Raw genomic sequence first — 8,478 nt, forward strand, 5'->3', positions numbered from 1 at the left:
TATTCTATCTTCCAACAGGGAATTCATCGTGTTGGTTTTGACGCACTATAGTCCTGCAGTAAAGATTGGTAAGAAGTCCAATCTTAGCAGAAAGGGGTTCATTAGTCAACTGGACAAATTACTAACCCAAAATGTCCAGTGTCAGTACAATTTGATGTGTGTGTGTGTGTGTGTGTGTGTGTGTGTGTGTGATTGTAGGTATTGGCACTGAAGCATCTGACATATGAAAGAAATGGGCATTTGCCATAGAGAGCCAAAGGACTCTTGATATACCATATGAGGGCCTAGATTGGGAGCAACAATACTGATTCATTGACAGCTACATGTGAGAGGAAAGTGGTTTATGTGTCCATACTCCTGAGTTTATGTCCCAGCTGGAGCTACATTTCATCAGATACCCGGGAAAAAGGTGGCACATCAGTGCTCCTTCAGAAGGGAGCTGCTACATAGGTTGTCAATCAAAGGCCTGTAACCGTGTAAGTTTAAAATCATTCATCCAGGAGATTTCAGGTGGCAGTGAAGCGTCCACGTTGTATCTGGTTGCATGTGTGGGGAAAAGACCCAGGGATGGTTCTATATTTCAAGAGAGCCACTACTGCCCATTCAACCACATTCTATTAGGTTTTACATTCCTTTTATGAGGAAATAAAAAGTAGTCTCGCTCCAATTTCAGTCACAACCAGAAATTTGTTCTTAGCCTTAGCAGAGACTATAGCCCAGACTCTAAAGATCTCCCCTTGTATGTATGTGGGGAAACCGATATAGGATATCAATGGCCATGGAAGGCTAGAGAATTAGATAGTAGAGAATCATATAGTGAAGTAGGGTACCCCATCTCTACCCCTAGGACTTGACCTCAATCTTAAAAAGGACTGCCTTAAGGGCTGGGGACTTAGCTCAGTGGTGTTGCTTCCTACCTCGCAAGAGTAAGGACCCAAATTTGATCCCCAGAACCAAAAAAAACAAAAACAAAAAGCTGCCTTGCCCATTGGAGAAAATGGTTCACTGTCACTGTTGGAAACCTAACATGCCTAGGTCAAAGATTTTGTAATTTTACCACCTGGTAAACACAATGGGAGGGTCCCCAGGGTATCTTGAACACCACCTGTTGTTTAACTTCTCCCATCTCTGAGAGGTCTGGAACATATTTGGTACAGCCATCAAATGGCAAGTCCCAGTGGACTATATTAAATATGTGGAAGAACAGCCGACACTATACTCCCCCCAACTGGTCAGGATCATGTAGGTTAGGAAAAATCCACCCATCTTTTTTCCTATTCCCATTTGCCTGGGGAGAACATGTGGGAGTCCAGGTGTATGAGCATAGAAAACTTCAGCATAAACGGTGTGCCCTACAAATTGGCAATTGGAAGAGGAAGAATGGCCTCCCAAGCATATAATCTAATACTATGGCCCTGCTATCTGGGCAGAGAATGTCTTGCGGCTACCACACCTGCTTTGCATGCTTAACCACCAAATCAGCCTATAAGCAGTTGTAGAAATTATAACTAATGAAACTGCAAAAGCCCTTAATTTGTTGGCTAAAGAGCAATCCAAAATGTGTAATACTTGGGCTACTTGTTCATCTCAGAGGGAGGATTTTGTGGAAAATTTAACTTGAGCAGCTTCTGCCTATATACATACGATGAGAGAAAAGTCATAGGGAAGATCTCAGAACAGATGAGACAAATTGCTCATATTCTGGTCCAGAACTGGAAAGGCTATGACCCAGGAGAATTGTTTGGAGGGTGGTTTTGAACCTTCAAGGGATTCAAGGGATTCCAAATCCTCATAGGTGTTGTACTCCTAATTTGGGGGGCTTGTCTAATCTTATCCTGCCTAACTCCCTGGTTTTAGGTCTATCTCCAGCTTCACTGAGACATTGGTGGAAAGAAAGCCATATACCTGATGATGGTATGGAAGTATAAACCTTTAGATAAATATGATGCTTTTTGATCCAAAATTAAGAAAGTCTGAGCATCCAAGTGGGGAATATGGCAGAACCCTTTGCCAGTGGAGTGGAACCAGGCCCCCTTCTGAAAAAATATGGTGTGTGTGTGGGGACTTCTCATAATTAAGAAAGACAGCATGGCTCAGTTACACCTAGAAACTTAGGTAGTACTCATGTACTGCTCTGAACATAGATTGTGCCCACTTAGTCTGTAGTATGTCAGTTTGTTACCATCTATGGGAGACAAAGACACAGAAATTGCAGAAAACACAAAATCCTGCCAAGTTTAGGTCTCAGTCTTTTAGTTAACCTGCTGAGGCCTGTGCTGGCACAAATGAAAGCTACTTTCTGGAAAAAACCTCAGTGTCCAGGCTCTCTCTGCAAGAATCCTGCTGCATAACCTTTGTTATGTTATTCATCCAGTATTTTTGGTATGCTTGTTACTATAGCATAACCTGATTTCTATGACTATCAAAGAGTCTCTGAATGGTAACTTGACCATTATTTATGTAACTTAAAAAATGAAAATTGCAACAGGATGTTTTTGCCATTCACTTTTGTTTTGTGAACTCTTCTCACAGTTGGGAATGCTTTGGAATAATTCCTTACATTTAAAAGATAATTTAAACACACAAACATATCTCATGACTTTATAGAAACACTGATAGATTAATACTGAAAGCACTGAAATACTTAAATACGTTTCCATCACTTAGGCACCATTGACTGTATTATTGTCCACAGGTGATCAACTCAATCTTTCAGCCCTTTCTCTGCTAAAGGTGAGGGGTAGGGCTCAAAATTATCACTGTTTTAGGCCTTTTTTTTTTCTGGTAACAAGTTCCCATTCAGAAGCTGATGAGAGTGTACTGGTTATCCACCACCTCAATAGAGTGCAAAAAGCACATCATTCTGGGGAATGCAAAAATTCTAGTTGCATTCCATAAAACTGTGAGAAAAACAAAATGTACTTGTTCACCATATCACAATGGTGTAAGTTTGTGAACAATATTTATTTTACTCTTATATAGTGTCGTGTTCTACAAATGTCAATTGAAGTTCATAGGTCACTTGTGGATTTCTGTATGAACATTAAATTTCTACACTTCCTACTGATTTATATTTAAAGTGCTGAGACTATGGATTTGTCTATTTTAGCTTCTGTTTCATGTACTTTGAAGCTCTGTTATTGTGTGAAACTTTATTTAGCATGTATGTGCACCTTGATGAATTAGTATTTCAAAAATTTTAAATCATTCATTGGTTTCTGACAATTTTCCTTGCTCTGATATCTACATTGTCTCATATTTATCACAGCTAGTACAGCTTTCTGCTACTTGAACATGAGTCATATATTTTTTCTGATTTTTACTTCTTTCTTTTTTATATTGAAATTTACTAATATATGGCTACCTACAAATAAACCTTACTTTAATCCAACCTTTCAAATGTGGTATAATTGGGTTATTAAATAATTTGCCTGTTAATGTAATAATACTGATGATCTATAACCCATGTGTGGGTTATCACATTGCTGTTTATGTTTTGACTTCTTTTGGATTAATGAAACATGTTCCTGAGTTCCATTTTACCTTCTTTTTGTCTTAGTAATGATATATTTTTAACTTAATGATTACTTTAGAATGGCATTATATAATTTTACTTCATCAAAATCTACCCATAAGCAATACTATTTCACTTATGGTATAAGAACTGCGCAGTAGTACAATTTCATTCTTCTCCTACTGATATTTGCACTTACTGTCAAATATTTTCTTTTACTTATGTTATACCACTCACACCATATTGCTCTTATTTTATATTACCAGTCAACTATCTTTAAAGAAATATATTAAGCCAAAATGACGCATTTGCCACGTTTTTAGCATTTCCAGAGCACTGTGACCTTTTCTGTAAATTTTCAATTTCATTTGAAATCATTGTCACTCAGGCAGCAGAATGTCCTCTAATATTTTAATGTATTAATTGATGAGTAATACTTTAGATTTTGTATTTTTCGAAGCATATATTCTTAAAAGCTTTCTTCATTGAATATAAAATTATAGCTCATAACTTCTTTTTTTCTCCAGTATTTTAAGGATGTTGTCCCACACTTTTGTCACATAGTTTTAAGAAAGATTGGTCACCTTTGTTTTCTGTATTTAAAATGCTTTTTTGTTGTGATAGTTTGTAAGTCTGTGTAATAATGAGAAGAGTGGCTTGAATAATTCCCACCAACAATTGTGCTGACCTAGAAAACTAAAATATAATTTTCTCTGAAAATAATTTTATGAAGATGAAATAAATTGAGCTGTGTTTATGTGAGGTTAGGGTGGACCCTAGATATGAGGTCTGAGGTGCCTAGAAGAAAGCAATATGATGATGGATACAGAGACTAGAATATTGTAGCTATAAGTTAAAGAATGCCAAGGATTTCAAGGACCAACTAAAAGCTAGGAAGCATCACATTGATTTCAGACATCTGTTCTCCAGAACGATAAAAATTTTATTTTGTTTTGTTTATTCTTTTTCTAAGCACTAAGGTTGTAGTATACTATTATACTGGGAAACTAGCACGGTTTACTTTGATTACTATTTTATTTTCACTTTTATACTGCTTTGGCTTCACTGACCTCATTATTTATGCAAGTTAATAGTTTTCTAAAATATAAAAGTTTTCAGCTCTAATGTCTTCAGATATCTTTTATGCGCTCCATCTCCTTTTAGTTGAGTATACCCTTTATACACTTACTAGGTTGCAATAAGCTTTTTTTCCCCACAGCTCATTAATACTCTTTTTTATTATTTTTATTCCCTTTGTGCTGTGTTTATTTTGGGAATATTTTATTAATGTTTTAATGTATACTTATTTTTCCTACAATATTTAATCTAAGACCAAGGTAATATATACATTGATCTGGTCATATCCACAAGTTTTCATTTGCAACTTTTGAGATTTATATATTCTTTGTCTCTACTTAACTAGTTTAATCAATATAATATATTTATAATATCTCTTCTAACTACTGAATATATTTATAATAGCTTTTCTAATCACCTTTCTGCTAATTCTAATATTTGTTTCATTTGGGGTCATTTTAAATCAAGTAGATTTTTTCTTAATGATGATCATAGTATTTTGCATCTTTGTACCTGGCAACTTTAGATTAGGTGAAAATCATGTGAGTTTTGCATTGTTGAATGCTGAATACTTTTGTATTTTTATAAACATTCTTGAGCTTTGTTCTAGTGTATAGTGCAATTACTTGCAAAGTGGTTGGTTCCATTAGGTCTTTTTATTAAGATTTGTAAGGATGACCACAGGTTTTCTTAGTTTAGTCTCACTTATCCCCTACTAATGAGGTATGACACTTCTGTGTACTTTGCCTAGCGACTAGTTAATTGTAAGTTTTTCCAGGATCATTAAAGAAAACCAGATATTTTCCCCATCCTGTGTAAATACAGTGACCTTTTACCTCTCATTGTTTTTTTGTATGTTTCCTCACCAGCCTTTCATATAATTTGCATATATTTATAATTAATTCCCAGAATACTCAAGAGGAAAACTCTGCCATGGATTTCCAATTTTTCTATATAGCTCTCTAATTTCTGAAATATAGTAGTTCTCTTCTACAAACTCTGAGTGGCTTGGTGGCCAGATTCTCATAATAATATTTTCTTCAATTCATAGAATCCATGAAATGCTGCCTTGTCTCCTTCTCAATTCTGTCAGTGGAGTGTTTCATTGCAAGCGAAACCTCCTGAGCCTCTCTTTACACTCTGCATTTTTACAAACATTCTTTTCTTCTAAGAACTAACCAGAGTCTCCCATTAAGCTCAGCTTAAAACATTCTAGGGCTTCTTGAACTGGCACTTCTGAATCTTTCCAAACTCATGCTGTGAACACATTTGTGTCTTCTAAACCACCTGGTCAAGTAAAAGGCACAGCAACAACACACTGTTTTTCTGGAATCCACATCTGTCTTAGCTATTAGCTAATTGCTGGAACAAATATCTGATTCTCACAACTTAAAGAAGAGATGTTTAACTCGGCTCAGGGTTACAGACTATGGCTGGCTGGCTTAGAAGCAGATTTGCGTGTTTGAATGGTTTGGGAAGAAGAAGAAAGCAGCACAAATCATGGTGTCGATACAGAGATTGATTTTTTTGATATAGTGAAGATGTACAACGTGAATTTTGATGTATATCTACATAGTGAAATGACTACTAAAACCAAACATATGAATACTGACATTTAAAGTGACTATTGATGTACTTTAAATGTTAATTTTTTTGTAGTAAACATAACTTGAAATAATTTCTCCAGACAGAACATAACTAAGGAAGTAACAACAATGAAGTGTAAGAGGTTCAGCCTTCAAGTAGTGTTAGAGTAGGAAATTTAAAGAACTCTCCTATAGAAATCAGAAGATTAAGATATAGTTTAATATTTATATGTGTATTCATATATTCATCTACATTTGCATAAGTAAGAAATAAATATGAACATGCCCATTGATAAGGCATCATAACTCCAACAAAGCAGAGAAGTATTTTGTTACCATGTTCTACACACAAAAAATCTCAGATAATAGCCTGGCATTTGGATAATAGGGATATTTAAGGCCAGGGATTTAGCTCAGTGGTGCAGTGCCTGCCTATCAAGAACAAAGTCCTGAGTTCCAGCCCAGTACACACACACACACACACACACACACACACACACACACACACACACACAAAGGGATATTTAGTAATTGTGCACAGTACATCTGAGTTGCTATAAGGATGTAGAAATTTTGAAGAATCAGGACAATGGGGGAGTAATGACAGTGAAAAGATAAAGAATATATTAATAGAAAAAGAAATAGCAAACCTTTATCATCTAAAACCTTTTAAATTCATCTTATATTCTGAGTTTGTTAAATTGTGTTAAATTTTTTTTGTTTCTATCCTATTTGCCCAGAAAAATAAATATAAGTTTTGGATAATTAAAAAACATCATCTAGAGGCCCAATTATTTGTACAATTTTTATAAGCAACATCCAGTTTGAAAAAAAAATAAACTCCATTCCAAGAGGAAAAAGATGGTAGATAATACAATCAAAACTTGAGATAATAGAAGAAATTTAAAATATACCTATGAGTACATGAATTCAAACTTTATAAAAGCAAATGAAGAGAATTAAGAGAATTTAGACAATTTAAAGAAATCAAAACTTTGAAAGTATCCATTAATTTTTATACAACTAAAAATGAAAATATTTGAAGTAAGACATTCACTGAATAGTTTTAATATCAGAAGAAAACACTAAAAACAGGGATTCTTGAACACATTTACTGGATGTTGTTCAACATTAAAAGTGAAGCACAGGTAGAAAAGTCATGAATGTCAGTATGAATGTTTTCACATAAATTAACATGTGTCTAATTGGATTCCCAGAAGGAAAAGAGAACAGCATTAGGAATTTTCAAGTATTGGAAGCTATAGCAATTATTTTGGCTCAAATTAAAGAAAAATAAAATACAAATATGAAACTCTAGCAATCCAAAGAACGACCACAACAGAGAAGAGAATACCTAGGGAAAACAGTGTCAAACTGCAGAAAACCCAAAATGAATAGAAGGTATAAAATATAGTCAGGAAAACAGAAGTAATAATGAGAACACTGTTAAATTTGCATAATAAACAATGAAAACCATAGTAAGGTAAGATAAAATCTTCAAAATCTTGAAGAAAGAATTGTCAACGGAGAGTTCAATATATCTAGCAAAATTTTCCTTCAAACTTAAGGAAAAATAAACACATAACAAATTTAAGACAAGTAGACATATTAAATCAAAGCTGAAATAATTCATTCATAGCTGACTCAAATGAAAAAGTAATCAAAAAAGAAGAGTTAATTTTAAAACAAAATGATCCAGACATTAAGTTGTACTACAAAAATTAAAGACATGGAAATATTATTGATAAGGGACACTATAAAATGACATTTAAATATCGTAATATTGTGAATGTGAAATAAGTAGTGACATTGAGAGGATTATAGAATTCATATTTAGATATAAATGAAATTATTTCAAACATTTTAAAGAGTGAATAGAATAATAGGTTCTAATATTGTTGCCTTGACTTTAAGTCAAATACTATTACTTAAGATATATATTAATAAATTAAGGAGGCCCATTTTAAGCCATAAAACCAGCAGTGAGAATAAAATTGAGCAAATATTACAAAGTGGTTGAGTAGATGAAATAAAAGTAACAGATATATATATATATACATATATATATATATATTTGTTTAATGTTTGTATTAATTTTACAGTTTAATGGCATTCAGTGTGATATTTATACACATAATGTTCAATAACACCTCCCCCTCACACAAAAAAAACCTTTACAATTTCAAGTAGTCACAATTCTACTTTTCAGGTCTAAATTTTTTAGTTTCCATGTGGGAAAGAAAACAGGTGGTAACTTTTTTTCTGTTTGACCTAATTCACAAAACATAATGTCTTCAAGTT

Source organism: Fukomys damarensis, unplaced genomic scaffold (assembly GCF_012274545.1).
Source record: "Fukomys damarensis isolate Sample0158 unplaced genomic scaffold, DMR_v1.0_HiC HiC_scaffold_39, whole genome shotgun sequence".
NCBI lineage: Eukaryota > Metazoa > Chordata > Mammalia > Rodentia > Bathyergidae > Fukomys > Fukomys damarensis.